At 36.8% G+C, this 16,454-nt stretch overlaps 1 protein-coding gene across 2 annotated transcripts in view; it reads left to right on the top strand.

Moving 5' to 3' along the window:
- The window catches only part of LOC114486617 (uncharacterized), a 323,771-nt gene that overhangs the window by 290,228 nt on the left and 17,089 nt on the right, over positions 1 to 16,454 (top strand). Inside the window, exon 13 of one of the 2 annotated variants that reach the window (XR_008617884.1) lies at positions 4,371 to 5,119. The exons of the other annotated variant lie outside the window; for it this stretch is intronic. The gene's annotated coding sequence lies outside the window, so the exon portion shown is untranslated. Of the gene's footprint in view, positions 1 to 4,370; positions 5,120 to 16,454 lie in introns of those variants that run through there. 2 annotated transcript variants of the gene reach the window in all.

Genomic DNA, 16,454 nt, shown 5'->3' on the forward strand with positions numbered 1-16,454 from the left:
TACAATAGCCAGGACATGGAAGCAACCTAAGTGTCTATCAACAGATGAATGGATAAAGAAGATGTGGCACATATATACAATGGAATATTACTCAGCCATAAAAAGGAACAAAACTGAGTTATTTGTAGTGAGGTGGATGGGCCTAGAGACTGTCATACAGAGTGAAGTAAGTCAGAAAGAGGAAAACAAATACCGTATGCTAACACAAATATATGGAATCTGAAAAAAAAAAGAAAGAAAAAACGAAAATGGTCGGAAGAACGTAGGCGCAAGATGGGAATAAAGATGCAGACCTACTAGAGAATGGACTTGAGGATACGGGGAGGGGGAAGGGTAAGATGGAACAAAGTGAGAGAGTGGCATGGACATACATACACTACCAAACGTAAGATAGATAGCTAGTGGGAAGCAGCCGCATAGCACAGGGAGATCAGCTCGGTGCTTTGTGACCACCTGGAGGGGTGGGATAGGGAGGGTGGGAGGGAGGGAGACGCAAGAGGGAAGAGATATGGGAACATATGTATATGTATAACTGCTTCACTTTGTTATAAAGCAGAAACTGACACACCATTGTAAAGCAATTATACTCTAATAAAGATGTTAAAAAAAAAGATGGGAATATTTGAATCATATACTTACAGAAGGGTTTATCTTGTGGATCTGTTTTCAACGTCTCGTTTTATTGATTCTTTGGAACTGAGTGAGATTTGCCACTGTCCCAGTCCTACTAGAATCAGTGTGGCCCACCTTGCTCACTGCCCATGGGGGAAAGTGTGAAGACCATGACCAGCTCCATCCTGCCCTATGATTTGCTGGAACAGCAATCACTGGCCTCCCACCTGGAAGGTCTCCAAAATGTGAGCCACAGAAATATCTTTCCTGAATATAAAAACCATAACATAAAGTATTAGAGTGAAAGTTTCCAGGTGCCTGTAAAATTCTTTGTGGAAAAATATAGTTAGAAATTAAAGAGAAAAAACATGATACTATCTAGGAAGTTTAAAGTATCAGTCTAGTAAACTAATACTACTTTAAAAGCAAAAAATCAAAAATAATGAAAAGATTAAGGAATATCTATTCGGTGCTTTATAGAATTATTTGATTGGAGGATCCTATCCATGGCTTGATAATGGTAATAGAAATTTCTGCAAATTAACTGTGTTTGAAATAAATACTGATATTTGTTCCAATTGCTAAGTAATGCTCAACTTTTCAGGTTTATTTTGGGCTTTGTCAGTTGGGGAAAAAAAGAACAAGTTAAACTTCCAGAAAATTAGGTTTTGTTAAAAGTAGCGTAATTTAATTATCTTATCATCGTGCAGACTGATATTCAAGAAAATGGTGTGCCATGTAAGATGTTTTCCTGGCTATTCTACAACTCAATTACAGCCATCTTTAAAAGGCTGAGAGAGATTGGTCAGAAGTTATATTTAATTTCACTGCAACTTTGACTTGTTCTTATTTTCAGCCCGATTCTAGGTAGGAATTGGCTGGAGCTATTTCGATGCAAACGATCCTTATATTTCTTTTTTGACCCTATGATCTCTTCTTGAAAATGAATCTCTTCAATGACAGGCTCATTTAGAGTTGGTCTTGAATATTTTCCCCATTGCCTTGCTCTTCGATTGGAAATCTGCCTGAATAGCCCTGGGGAATAACAAGCTTCTGACTGTTTTACAAGATCACTCCTTTTCGGAAATATATTCTGGTAACCATAGTTTTGATTTCCTATTAAGCAGTTGATTTTCCCATTAAGTTATATATCTGTAATGAATAGATACTATTTTATTTTGTAGAAAATCCCTCAGGCAGGGCTTTAATAAGATAGATGTTCATTTCTCAGTTAGGAAATGAAATCTGGGGGTAAGCGCTTAGGGTGAGCAGGATGGCACTGCATGGTGCTAGAGACCAATATTCCTCTGGTCTTGCCATTCCATCACCCTCAGCGTTCTACTTCATGCTTCTACCTCATGTTTCAAGCAGGCTACGTTTGCTGCTCCCATCTTGTCAGCATTTCAGCCAGAAAGAAGTAGGAAAGGCTGAAGAACAGTCCCCTTCCTGCTAAGGATGTTTTCCAGGAAATTACACACCATGTTCTCAGGTTTACACTGCGTTGGATAAAACGTAACCATAGGACCACACCTAGTTGCAACGGAGTCTGGGAAATGTAGTCTTTATTCCAGGTGACCACATACCTAGCAAAACCCTGAGGGTTATATAACTAGAAAAAAGGGGGAGACTAGATCTTGCAGAACAACCAGTAGTCTCTGCCAGTTTTCTTCTTCCTGCTCAGCCTGTCACACAATCCCCTCCATTAAATCTCAGTTTACTATCCTCCTACTTCACTAAAGCTTTTTTGAATATTAGCCATCCCTGTTCTTCAGCTGTTAGAAAAATGACTTCTATACTGTTGTCTTTCTATATTTATATTTCTGTTCATGATGTTTTTCTCATCTATTAAATAGTATTCCTTAAGGACAAGGGTTTCAAGTATCCCCAGACCAGTGCACGATTACACACCCTAAAGGTATTCCATAAAATCATGACTGAAAGTCAGAAGTACAGAAATTGGAGATAACAATAAATATGAGGTGGTATTATTTTTGCCAGAATAAGGTTCTTTTAGAAATATAAAATCTATCATATCTTCCTGGAAAGCTGTTCTGCTCCATTAAACAAGTTTCCTGTGTGATGGACTGTGGAGCTTCAGAGACACTGAGTTTTTCCACTCATTAGTGAGATCAGAACAGGTCCTGTGCAGCCTGGGATGTGAGACCTGAGGGACCATATCCTTGGATATAAACCAGGAGAGTGCTTGGAAATATCTGTTTACCATAGCAATGCTGGAACATCACCTTTATGAGTGGATGACTAGTTCTTCACTCTCTCAATGTACTGGGGAAAGATATGAGAATGAGAATAAATGTGAATGAGTTGGTAATCTGACTTGTACATTTAATAAACTGATAAATGGAGGAATCAAGCATCTAAAGATAATGGCATAGCTAAATAGAAATCACTTTTCTGGTCTTGCTGTCTCTGCTGATAAGCTGTTAATATTTATAAAGGGCTCTAAACTCCTAACATACACTTTAACATGTTTCTTTGTAATATATTTTTAGGAATATCTATTGATTGATATTTCCTAAATCAAGATATGACTGTTTTATGTATGAGTTAAAAGCCCATGTTTGTGGTACACATTTTAATAATGGCCATTAATTAGTGCTGTAAGACAAAATACAGGATGCCCAGTTAAATTTGGAATCAGATAAACAATGAATTTTTTAGTATATGTTTATCCTGTGTAATATTTGGGACTCATTTATACCAAGAATGTATTGTTTTTCTGAAATTCAAATTTAACTGGGCTTCTTGTATTTTTATTTGCTAAATCTGGCAACTCTCCCCTTAATGACTCAAGTTTCCCTCTGTCCATGCCACTGTGTCATACGGCACTGCTGCCCCTCTCTCAAAAGGTAGATCCTATTTCTCCACTCTGTTGAACTGGGGTTGGCTTTGTGACTTGCTTTGATCAATAAAATGTGGAAGTAGAGACATTGTGCAAGTTGTGGCACCCAGGTCTGGGCTTCTTCCACGGGACTAAGTAATTGTCCAAGAACCATTTATTGAATGCACAACCTTTTCTCATACATTTTCAATTAACAAATTTTTATAAATGCCTGGGTCTGTTTCTGCATTTTAAGTTCCATCATTTCAGCAATATTATATTGTCTTAAATGATATAGATTTATCATAAGATGCAATATCTAATAGAGCCAATACCTCCTTGAGTCCCAGACAAGTGGGGCTCTGCCCCAAGTCCCATGCTTTAGAGGACTCACTTATCCCAAATACTCAAACACAAAGGTATTTTGTTTTGTTTTCATCTTGATGTTCATAAAATATTTTTTGGAAGCTTGACTAATCATTGAGCAGAAGAGAATCATGCAAGGGATTCATGAGTCAAAACAAGCCCCCAAGGAAGATAAGGGTTCAAAAGCCACATGTATATTTGTGGGAAGGAGAAACTCTGCTTTGTCCTGAAAACCGCAGAACAAGTGTCTCTTTTTGTTTAAAGTTGACTGCTCCAAATCACTCAAAATAGTATTCAACCAGACTGGGTTCCCCAATTAACTGTACTTATTCCTTCACTTTTCTTGGGAAGTAGTTTTGAGAAGCATTAGACCTGCCTGGATAGGCTGAAGTGGGACTTGAGAAAGGAATCTGTCCACCTTGTGATACAAAGTAAAAACTCTATGATCAGTTCTCCAAAGTTTGACCTCTAGAATCTTATTCTAAGAGGTACCCTAGATTTGTTTCAATCATGTACGGTAAGACACACAGACAAGGAAATGATTGTCATGAAGGAAGAAGTTTATATTCGCAGATCCCCAGAACCAGGAGGCACGGCACGCCATGCAGGGCCACATGGGGAAGCACCAGGGTTGGTCAGGAGGCAGAAGAATAAGGGAAAATGTGGGCCAAAGACATCACTGCGGTTTTCATGAGAAGTAATGGGCAAGGCAAGGTAAGTAGGCTAAACAGGTTTAGGATTGGCTAGAGTGAATAATTTCAACAGGTTCTGGCGTGTAGGGATAGCCCCTAGTTGCCTGGTGCCTGGCCCTGAGGTCATACTAGGGCAGATGGATAGTGGCTCAACCTGTGAGAGTTTGATAAGGGAGGTAGTAGGAGAGTACACCCTCTGGATTGGTCGATTTGCACATGAAAGCCACATCTCAGGGGAGTCGTTTGCTAACTCTAGGCATTAGCTAATCCTGGGAGGGACAGTCTTTGCGGTACCCGCAAGGGCCCAAATTTCGAAGCGTCATAAGTTTTAGAAAATAAAAAACCACTATTAATACAAGTATGCATGCTATTGTTTTCTCTCAACAAAATCTTACGCTTAAAGCCGTATCTTTCACAATTTTTGCACCTTAAATGAGCTTCAGAAGATTATTTGGGGAGTTTAAAACTGAACAAATAATTGATCCTGTCTTGGCTGAGGTTAGCCCTTTCTGTGAAGCATGTCTCAACCTGAGCGGGTAGAGAGTTTTATGAATGACTGTGAATGAAAAATTCAATGGATAATTTAAAAAATATTATTCCAAAATAAAGTAACTTTAAACTATGATTCAAATAAAAGCTAATGAAAAATTATTCATTGCATGTTATGGCTTGCTTTATTGCTACTAACATGTAAGTTATATGCACAAAGATAGAACCCAGGCAAAAAATTCACCTGCAAATTGAATATGATGCTGACTGCAAGTTTAATATGGTACAGATAATTTTGTGCTTGGTGTGCTTATAATTCTATATGACTCTAGGGCACATATCAGTGGAAAATATTCTTATAGGTAATGTTATTCAACGGAAAAAAAATTAAGGGTCATGATCATATTCAATTTTTAGGACTGCTTTGAGGAGTAGAAACAGGAATCATCTGAAGGCTTATTCATTCAAGTATCTGGTCCTTGGCAAGGAGGACTGGAAAACCAAGACTGCCAGCCAGAGTGCCTATACTTGGCCTCTCCATGTGGCTTGCCTTCCTAATAGCATGGTAGCCTCAGGGTACGTGCTGGCTCAGGACTCGAAGCTCATGAGTTCTAATGAGGTAGAAACCATGGCATGTAGTCTAACTCTTTCATTCACAGATAAAGAAACAGATCTAGGGACCTTAAGCGAATCCACTTCTGGTAAAGAAACAAAATGGTTTTTTTTTTATATTCATAGGTGGATGGATAAATATGTCAAGTAATCAGACTAGGCAAAAGTGCAGACTCCAAGGCTGAAGAGAAGGACACAGGAATCAATGGTCATGTTCAGGCAAGGTTCCAATTAGGAGGGCAGAGGAGCAGGTTCCATTTAGGAAGGCAGGTTGGAGCAGTTCTGAACAGTCAGCCACTGGAGAGGGGGTCTGACAAAGAAGGGGAGGCTTAGTGTTCAGGTTTGCTTCTGTTCTGTTATTCCTGTATGAGCACTGTCACCTATGGCCTACAAAACCTAAAATAATCTAGATTTTTATGGAAAAGTGAGTTATGTAAGGCAAGGAAGCGCTACCCATCCAGAAAGGGAAAGTTTAGCCAGATAGACGAGAACCAATACTCTCTAAGCTAAGCAAGCCCGTTTTATTTCAGGCAAACGTTAGCCCTGAGATTTTCTGGGGTGAAAAGTATGGTCTCAAGTGGTGCGCAGAGAATATATCTGAAAACTACTTAGAATCAGAAAAATGCATAGCTGTCGCTACGTGATACCTGTCCACAGGCAGAAGCACCTAACTTTGGAACTGTTCTTCTGGGTTAGACTCCATCTCTTGTGCAAGAGGAAGCTCAAGTTAGAGGGTGTTGCAAAGATGAAAACAGAAGCCTCAACCAAAGAGCAAGTACTACTTTTACTTCTTATGACCCAGGTGAGTTAAACAAAGAAAAAAATGATACTACAAAGGTAATTTAAATCATAAGAGATCTGTATGTCATGCTAAACAGTAAAATTTGTCTGTTTGACAAACCACCTCTAATTTAGCGATGTAAGATGACGACCATTTTATTATTCTCATGAATTCTGTGGGTCAGGAATTTGGAAAAGTGATGGCATGGAAGGCTTGACTCTGCTCCGTAATGTCTGGGGCTTCAGCTGGGAAGATTCAAAAGCAAGAGCTGCCTTTAAATGATGAAATCTGGCGAGTGATGATGGAGAAAGAGGGAAAAGTTTTCTCTCTTTAGTTAAGTAGGTATTATAGAAGAAAAAGAAAAATCTAAGAATGTGGGAAATGATTTCCACCTCTTATTTTAATCACTTTCCTTCTGTGGCACTGTTGCAATATGAATGTATGTAGAAACAGGACCACCTTTTCTGACGTAGGCTCTCAAGTCACACAGGTTATCTTGTGTCTCATTCTGTTGGTTCCAAGTGAGTGTGAAGCCCACCCATATTCAAGGAGGTGGTTCATAGACCCCCTCCTTTTGATCAGTGTAAAAGTTATGTGAAGATAAGAATGTGAGATAGGATAGATTTTTGGACTATCCGGTCTGCCACACTCTGATTTCTAGCTCTCCATGAGATTCAGCTACTCAGGTTCCATAATTCAGTATGACTCAGGAATATTAAAAATAAAATCTTAGCATTTATCTGCCTCATTCTACTTTCAATTTCATCCCTGTGGTCCTTCACTTTAGCCATTTTCTACGGTTGTAAGGCTAACAACCAAGTGGAATGTCAACCTTCATACTTATATAGCTTTGTGTGTGTGTGTGTGTGTGTGTGTGTGTGTGTGTGTGTGTGTGTGTATTTCCAGAACTGAAGAAGAAAATGTACTCTTATAACTTTAAAGACTTTCTGCTGGATGCCCAGCTGCTTGGGACAGTAAAACTGAATACAGAAAGGGTATTGCTAATCAAATCAGCATGTTACATTTACTTTGACAGAGAGTTCGATGATCAAGAAATATTTTCCCCTTTAATTGAAAGTAATAATCCTGGCTTAGATTTCAATGAAAACAGGAGTCATAATAAGCCACTTAAAGAAATTATGTAATTTTATGATTATGTTTCAGAATATGAAAAATGATTTCAGGAATGTAAAGTGATTTATTCAACTGATGTTTGTTGCAAACCACCTTTCCTTCAGATGGTATGCTGGGTATTGGGTCTACGATGGTCAATCAAACCTAAAATTGTGCCCTTTTTAAAAGGGAGCTTCTAGTCTACCTGGGTAGGAGACGTGGGAGTGGGTAATCAGTCATCATATAAGTAAACACATATGTGAACATACAACTACAAGTTGTGATAAGTAAGGGGAAACAGAAAGATTGGGCACCCCATAAGAGAGACTTAAAAGAAAAGTTCATTTAAATTAGATGAATCAGGGAGGAAATATTTGAGAAACTGACGTTCACTGATATCTGATGATGGTAAATCATTGCTAGTGTGGCAAATTGAGGAGGAAAAGTTTTTTGATAGAGGGAAGAACTTTTTCGGAGGCTCTGAGTCAGATAAAACTTTGTTAAATTTTATTTTCCTTTCCTTTCCTTTATTGCTTTATTTTATTTTACTTTATTTTATTTCAGGAACTGTAAAAGGAGAAAACACTGATGAGTTTTAAGCAGAGAAGTGAGATCCTCACATTTGCCTTTAAAAAAGCTCTCTGGCTGCTGCTGTATAGAAAATAGACCAGAGCAGCGCAAGAATGTAATTGGTTTTTGCTAATATGCTTCCGAGAATTAAAAAAAAAAAAAACAAAAAAAAAAAACTGGGGAAATAATTTATCACGAAGAAGAAAAAAGAAGAAGAAGAAGATGAAAAGGACCTTCTCAAATTTCCTCATTGCTTAGAAATCACTCAACCCATAATCTCATCTGAGAAGTATGAGGATAGTAGGAGTCTATACACAATACCACGACAAGGAAATTCCCCATGCTACTTCTTCTTGCATACTTCCTGAGATTTTACCTCCTGCTTTTGCACTTACTGTTAATTATAACTCCGGAGAAAGCCCTCCTCTCTTTAATTGTCGAAATCTTAACCATCCTTCAAGTTGCAGATTAAATGCTTCCTCCTCCAGATTAAATGCTTCCTCCTCCAGGAAAGGCTGATGCCCCTAACCAGGTATTTCCTCTTTCCTAACTCCAGCTCTGTTGGACTTACTTTTAAATGTTTCCTCTGTCGTTTGTCTATTGAGTACAGATCTAAATTTACTTGTGTAGTACACTATTCTGGGTTCCATTCCCTGTTGGAGACCCCGGAGCCTACACAGTGTCAGAAGGAGAGGTGATATTCGATAAACTTTGGATGAGTGAATTAATATACAACTGATATTTACATTCTGAAACTTAATCATAAAGGAACATGATTTTCTATTTCCTTAAAGACCGAATTATTATAATTACTTTTTTCATAAGCCGTCTCCTACAATCAACTTCCTAGTATGTATCTTCAGCAGTTTCTCTATAAATTTTATTAAATTAAATTTAAATATGATACTTTCAATTTATTTTAAGAGTGATTAACTAGGATTTACTCAATAACATTCACTCTTTTCAATTCTAAAGGAAAATTTGTACTGATAAAACTGCATTAAAATGATACCAACTCACAAAGCAAATTAAGACTAATCTTAAATAATATTTTCTATTCTTAGTTACCACTTAGCCAAGTAAATTGGTTAAACTGGTGCCCTTTTATGAGTTTAAGCTATCATTCTATCAATCTCTTAATGCCTTTAAGTCTGTTTTTATTATTTAAATTTTCAGTTCAACTGAATTATTAAGGGGATTACTTGCAAGTCTAGAGTTATGAAGTATTGTGTAACATGAGTTGGTGTTTAGAATTAAATGAATACACATTTAAGAGATTAAAAAATAAATGACCAACCAAGTAGTACGTTTACAATAGAAACAATACAAAATATATTGTATTTAAAATAAAATAAGATGTTTAATTCAGGAAGATGTAAAATTCACGTGCTTGTAAGCACTTTATATGGTCCATAAGGAGCTACGTCTAAGTGACCCATCCATAGGGAATCTTATAAATGTTTGTTCAGGGCTTGTTCAGTATAAGCTAAGCACCACAAAGCCTCTCATAGATACTGCCTTGAAGTCTACTGTTAAGTGTTATGAGTGTAACTTATACGTCCAGTACTCACATTTTCTACGAAATTTATTAAACTTTAAAAGAGATAGTGCTCATGTTTGTTCAGTAATGTAAGCAAATGAATAACGAGCTTATTCGGATTTAGAATTGCTTCCTTTTGCATAAGTGCTATTTGTAATAAATAGGCATCCAGATCATAATTTCTAGTTATAGCCATTTCCACAGTTCAACTTGGTGATTTTATAATGGCTTAAACATAGCAGTACTTAGTATGGTATAAAAAGAAACAGCTATTTAGTGGAATAAAGGTTGGAGAAAGCAATGTAATAAGTCACAGTGATTCAGATCTCTTCCTGGTTCCCTCACTCCCAATTACGTAACCCTGAACCATTTTTTTTTTCTATAATAAGAAAGAACACAACATAAGAAAACCTGTTTTCTTCTTTTGTCAGTAATCATGTCGATGGGTCAATTAACCTTGTTTTGTTCCCTCCTGTCTTTCCACACGTTGCTTCCAAGTGTAAGAAATGACAGAATAAACATTCCACTGGGTCACTAGCAATGCCTTAAGACTTATGTCAGTGAACTTATTGGGTGATTTGCCTTAAAATTATGGTTATTACTCAGTTTTATTTTTATCTAGGCTAATTGCAGATTAGCATATATGGAGGAAGGATTAAGTATTTTACCTGCTTGCATCAGAAGTATGTAAAGAGAACTCCTGGATAATATCAGGTAATAGATAATTAGTTTGGCACTCAACCAGAGTGAGGTCCAGGCATGAGTATTTTATTACTTACTAACACAAGTGAGCATTCAGCTGTTGGGTCAACTCAGATACCTGAAAAACAGCTAGTCTGGCACATTTACAACCTTGTGAACAAATTTGTACAATTTTACATCCCTCTGTTGATTTACCTGGAAAGACCATTATATAAGATAATGAATTTAACAGATAAAAATCAGTAAATGCTTTCACATACTGTCACTTTATATTGTAAGGAAAGACTTTGCATTTTCTTACTTAGGCATGTCCAGCCTCATGTGATCTACATATTAGAGATGTGAACTTTCTTTTGGATTGAAAATTTCCCTTGGTTAGTTTTCCTTTGAATATTGTATGTATTTAACCACAGTATTTCTCTCCTGAGTCAAGTACAGGTATTGGCCAGATATCTTTGAATAGTCAGGCTAAAATGGCAATGCAAATACAGAAATTATTTCTTTTTTCCTGTACTTGCACTTTAAAGGATAGATGAAGCTCTAATCAGAACATTCCCTGACATGGGATTGGGGTAAGAGTGGAGGCTGGATTTGGAGTGAATAAGGAAAGTAGCAAATAGAGGATCTTTTCTTCTTTCAATATCTTGTACTTCTTCTGGAATGAAGACCCAGCTTATTCAGTTAGACATTCTAAGATTCACCAGTAAATCTAAAGTAGCTAAACAAACACACTTACTGAGAAGGAGATCATTGAAACAAAGTGAAGAAAAGACTGACTAGGAAATAAACTAAGAGGAATCAAATAATAAAATTTCCAGAAGAAAATAACCCAACATACATCCATAGCAATTGAAAATTCTTGTAAACAGATGATAACTAACAGTAGGAATGTGGAGGAAAGTTGAAACAGACACTGGAAAACCCCGTAGGAAAGAAAAGGATGAAGACCAAAGAAGGAATCAGACAAAAAAGTTGAAATTTTAAGATAGGCTCAAGTTACTTTGTTAAAGAGTGGCATTGTAACATCTGTTATTGGGACTGTTAGCCCTTTGATTTTTTAGCTACCTTGTTGATATATGAAAAATAAAATGAGATTTAAAAATCATTTGGATATCTCTTAAAAAAATTCTTGAATGTCATTCTTAATTTTTGTATGTTTTAAACTATTACAGAATAAGCATTAAGAGAGAGAGGTCAAGGAGACAAACTGTTGGATATGAATCTTGGCTTTATTACTTACCATCTCAAGATATGAGATAAGCTCATATACCCTAGTTTTCTCATCTGAAAAATGAGGAAAAAATGGGGTATAATAATATCATCCATCTCTTAGAATTACTATGTGCTTTAAATGAGTTAATACATGTTAAGCTCTTGGAAAATAGTTCTTATGACGCAGTAAGTATTCTTAATTGTATTATTTTTGGATGAAATCTTACCCAAGACAGTATATATTACTGTCCCTCTCTTAAGACTCAAATAAATTATTTTTTCTTTATAAGGAATCTCAAGGAACTTACAAGTTGTAAGGTATTTCCTTGTTTTTTGGACACGTTTACACTTGAACTGAAGGGAAGATGGTTTTTAAGAATTATTTAAATTATGGAGATGATGAGACAATCATTTAGAGGAGTTTTGTTGTACATAACTAGAAACAAAAGGAGATGGTTTGGTATTGTCAGCATAAAATTTTCATTGTTATATTCTCTGAACCCAGTTTTCTTTATTTTAAATCTCTTTGCCCAAGAGTGGTCAGTGAAAATGCTCGGAATGAGTTTGATTAGAAATTGAAATAAATCTGCTGAAAATCTGAAATTCATGTTGGTTTATCATATTCCTTCTATAATCTAATGTGCCTTAAGGAGTGATACTGGGTGATTAGAATGGCTGGTTTATGAAAGCAGCTGGTGTGGGTTTAACAGTTTAAAACTGCACTGAGAGCAGAAATCAACATCACATATGTTTTGGCTTAATCACATATGAGTTAGCTTAATCTCTTGATATGAACTGAACTTATTTGGAAAGAGTTAATCAGAAGTCATGATGCATTCATGTATGCAACAGTGATTGGCCATAGCATTAACTGACAAAGAAAAGTACATTATTGAGAAAGAATGTTGTATGCAGTTTTGGTTTCTGGAATTCTCCTTGTGACTAACAACAAAAAAGTTTTGCTTTTTCCCACAACAATAGTAAAAAAAGGCATGATTGTTAATAGTATTATCTTTGCTACTATTACTTCCACCCAACCAACACTACGACAATAATAGCCTTGATTGATTAAGTGGCTACTGTGACAGGCCCATGTTAAGAGCATTCAAAATATAATTTCACATAAGCCTTACAAAAACTTTCTAAGGTCGTCACTAACAAGCACATTTTGGGTGATAAAATTAAAAATCAGAGCTGTTATTAAACCAAAGTCATCCAAATAGTAAGTAATAGAGTTGGAAGTTGAATCCAGTCTTGTATGAGTACCAAACCACATGCACATTCTATTGTACCAAAGATTCCTATAACTTTGTATTTCACAGATCTTTCCAAAATTTATAAGCAACTCATGCAGCTCAATAACAAAAAAACAAACAACCCAATCCAAAAATGGGCAGAAGAACTAAATAGACATTTCTCCAAAGAAGATATACAGATCGCCAACAAACACATGAAAGTATGCTCAACATCATTAATCATTAGAGAAATGCAAATCAAAACGACAATGAGATATCATCTCACACCGGTCAGATTGGCCATCATCAAAAACTCTAGAAATAATAAATGCTGGAGAGGGTGTGGAGAAAAGGGAACCCTCCTGCACTGCTGGTGGGAATGTAAATTGATACAGCCACTATGGAGAACAGTATGGAGGTTCCTTAAAAAACTACAAATAGAACTACCATACGACCCCGCAATCCCACTACTGGGCATATACCCTGAGAAAACCATAATTCAAAAAGAGTCATGTACCAAAATGTTCATTGCAGCTCTATTTACAATAGCAAGGACATGGAAGCAACCTAACTGTCCATCAACAGATGAATGGATAAAGAAGATGTGGCACATATATACAATGGAATATTACTCAGCCATAAAAAGAAATGAAACTGAGTTATTTGTAATGAGGTGGATAGAACTGGAGTCTGTCATACAGAGTGAAGTAAGTCAGAAGGAGAAAAACAAATACCGTATGCTAACACATATATATGGAATCTAAGAAAAAAAAATGTCATGAAGAGATTAGTGGTAGGACAGGAATAAAACACAGACCTACTAGAGCATGGACTTGAGGACATGGGGAGGGGGAAGGGTAAGCTGTGACGAAGTGAGAGAGTGGCAGGGACATATATGCACTACCAAATGTAAATTAGATAGCTAGTGGGAAGCTGCCGCATAGCACAGGGAGATCACCTCTGTGCTTTGTGACCACGAGAGGGGTGGGATAGGGACGGTGGGAGGGAGGGAGAGAGGTAGGGCTCAGATTTGTTTAGGCCTGAAGGGTTAGCAAGAATGCCAGCACCAAAGGTTAAAGCAACAAGGTGGAAAACTAGAACTGGTTGGGTTGAGATATCCCCAGAAAGCCAGAGGGAGAATCTGTGAGATAAACCTCCAGTTGCCTTGGCAAAGAAAATGGCCAGAAGATTTCTCAGAGCAAGGGAGGGAGCTGACCTTTAAAAGTAGGACAACTGGGTTGAAATTTATGCATTAAGTAACCTACGTGCCAAAAATTATAGCATCCTTTATTTTCTATTACTGGACTCATCAAAAAAAAAATTTCATTATGGAGATTGATCAAGCTGGCAGAGTAGGAGGATGTGGAACTCACCTGCCTCCACAAACACATCAAAAATACATCTACATGTGGAACAATTCTCATTGAAAAGTAACTGGAGACTGGCAAAAAACTCTTATAAAACAGGAATGGGAGAAAATATTTGCAAATAATATGACCAGTAAGTGGTCCACGTGCAAAATATATAAATGGAGAAAATATTTGCAAATAATATGACCAGTAAGTGGTCCACATGCAAAATATATAAATAGCTCATACAACTTAGTATCAAAAAAAACAATCTGATTAAAAAATGGGCAGTGGATCTGAATAGACATTTTTTCAAAGAAGATATATAGTTGGCCAACAGATACATGAAAAGACACTCAACATTGATAATTATTAGAGAAATGCAACTCAAAACCACAAGATAGTAACTTATACCCGTCAGAATGGCTGTCATCAAAAAGTCTACAAACAACAAATGTTGGGGAAGATGTAGAGAAACGGACACTTGTATACTGTTGGTGGGACTGTAAATTGGTACAGCCACTATGGAAAACAGTATGGAGGTTCCTCAAAAAACAAAAAACTAAAAATGAACTACCATATGATACAGCAACTCCAATCCTGAGTATACATATCCAAGGAAAATGGAAACACTAATTTGAAAAAATAAATGCACCCCAGTGGAAGCACCCCAGTGTCCATTAACACATGAAGGAGCACCCCAGTGTCCATTAACACATGAATGGATAAAGAAGATGTGGGATGTGGTATATATATATATATATATATATATATATATATATATAGTGGAATATTACTCAGCCAGAAAAAAGAATGAAATTTTGCCATGTGCAACAATGTGGATGGACCTAGAGAGTATTATACTTAGTGAGATAAGTCAGACAGAGAAAAACAAATACTGTATGTTATCACTTATATGTGGAATATAAAAAATAAAACAACAAATATATGTAACAAAACAGAAAATGGCTCGCAGATATGGAAAACAAACTAGTGGATACCAGTGGGGAGAGGTAAGGGGAGCAGCAAGATAGGGGTATGAGAATAAGAGCTACAACTACTATGTATAAAACAGATAAGCACCAACGATATATTGTACTGCCCAGGGAAATACAGACAATATTTTGTAATAACTCTAAATGGAGTATAATATATAAAAATATTGAATCTCTGTGCTTTACACCTAAAACTAATATAACATTTTAAATCAACTATACTTCAATTAAAGAAACAATCATCTGATATTAAGGATATTATAGAGGTGGGACTTCCCTTCTCGTCCAGTGGTAAAGAATCTGCTTTACAATGTGGGGAACTTGGGTTCGATCCCTGGTCAGGGAACTAAGATCTCACATGCCACAGTGCAACTAAGACTGCACACCACAACTACTGAGCTCGCACACCTCAACTAGAGCCCGTGTGCCACAAACTACAGAGACCAGTGCTGCAAACTACAGACCCCATGTGCTCCGGAACCCGCATGACACAACTACAGAGTCCACGCGTCCTGGAGCCTGTGTGTCATCACTAGAGAAGAGGAAACCCGCACCCCACGACTAGAGAGAAGCCCATGCGCTGCAACGAAAGAGTCTGCATGCCTCAAAGAAGATCCCAAGTGCCGCAGCTAAGACCCAACACAGCCAAAAAGAAATTTAAAAAATAATAATAATAAAAAAATCTTTAAAAAAAAGAATATTATAGAGGTAATTTTTAAATGACCCAGAATAAATCTGTTGATTATTAATGACCAGTCTAATGATAAATCAATTAATAGATAAAGTAATCACTAAGTTCCAGATTGAGAAAAGATTTGAGGTTATCTCATACATGAGTCTGCTAATAAAACTCAAAGTGAAAAAAATTTTCATTACTGTACACAGAAAGTGTTTTCCAAAGTGCTCTCTATATAGATAGAGCCTAGTACATTTTTATGATTTTGATTTTCTGATTTGTCCCTAGATTTTCAATATAGGATTTCTATGTTCCCTTCTACCATCAAATATTACTACATGGAGTCAGTGAAGTAACTGGTCTTTCTCAGAATAGAGAAGTTAAAGAACTAAGCTGTGTCTACCAGCCTAAGGCCAGTATTATATATGACTTAATACTCCTAATCTCTCCTCAATATACCCCGGTGTGGACTGGATGTTTTTGCTCACCCCCTAAAGTTCATATGTTGAATCCTTAACCCCTGCTGTAATGAAATTTGGAGATCGGACCTTTGCGAGGTAATTAGAGTTGATGTAGTCATGGGATCAGGGCCCTTATAGGAAGAGACACCAGAGAGCTTATTCGTTCTCTCTCTCTCTCTCTCTCTCTCTCTCTCTCTCTCTCTCTCTCTC

Source organism: Physeter macrocephalus, chromosome 7 (assembly GCF_002837175.3).
Source record: "Physeter macrocephalus isolate SW-GA chromosome 7, ASM283717v5, whole genome shotgun sequence".
Lineage (NCBI taxonomy): Eukaryota > Metazoa > Chordata > Mammalia > Artiodactyla > Physeteridae > Physeter > Physeter macrocephalus.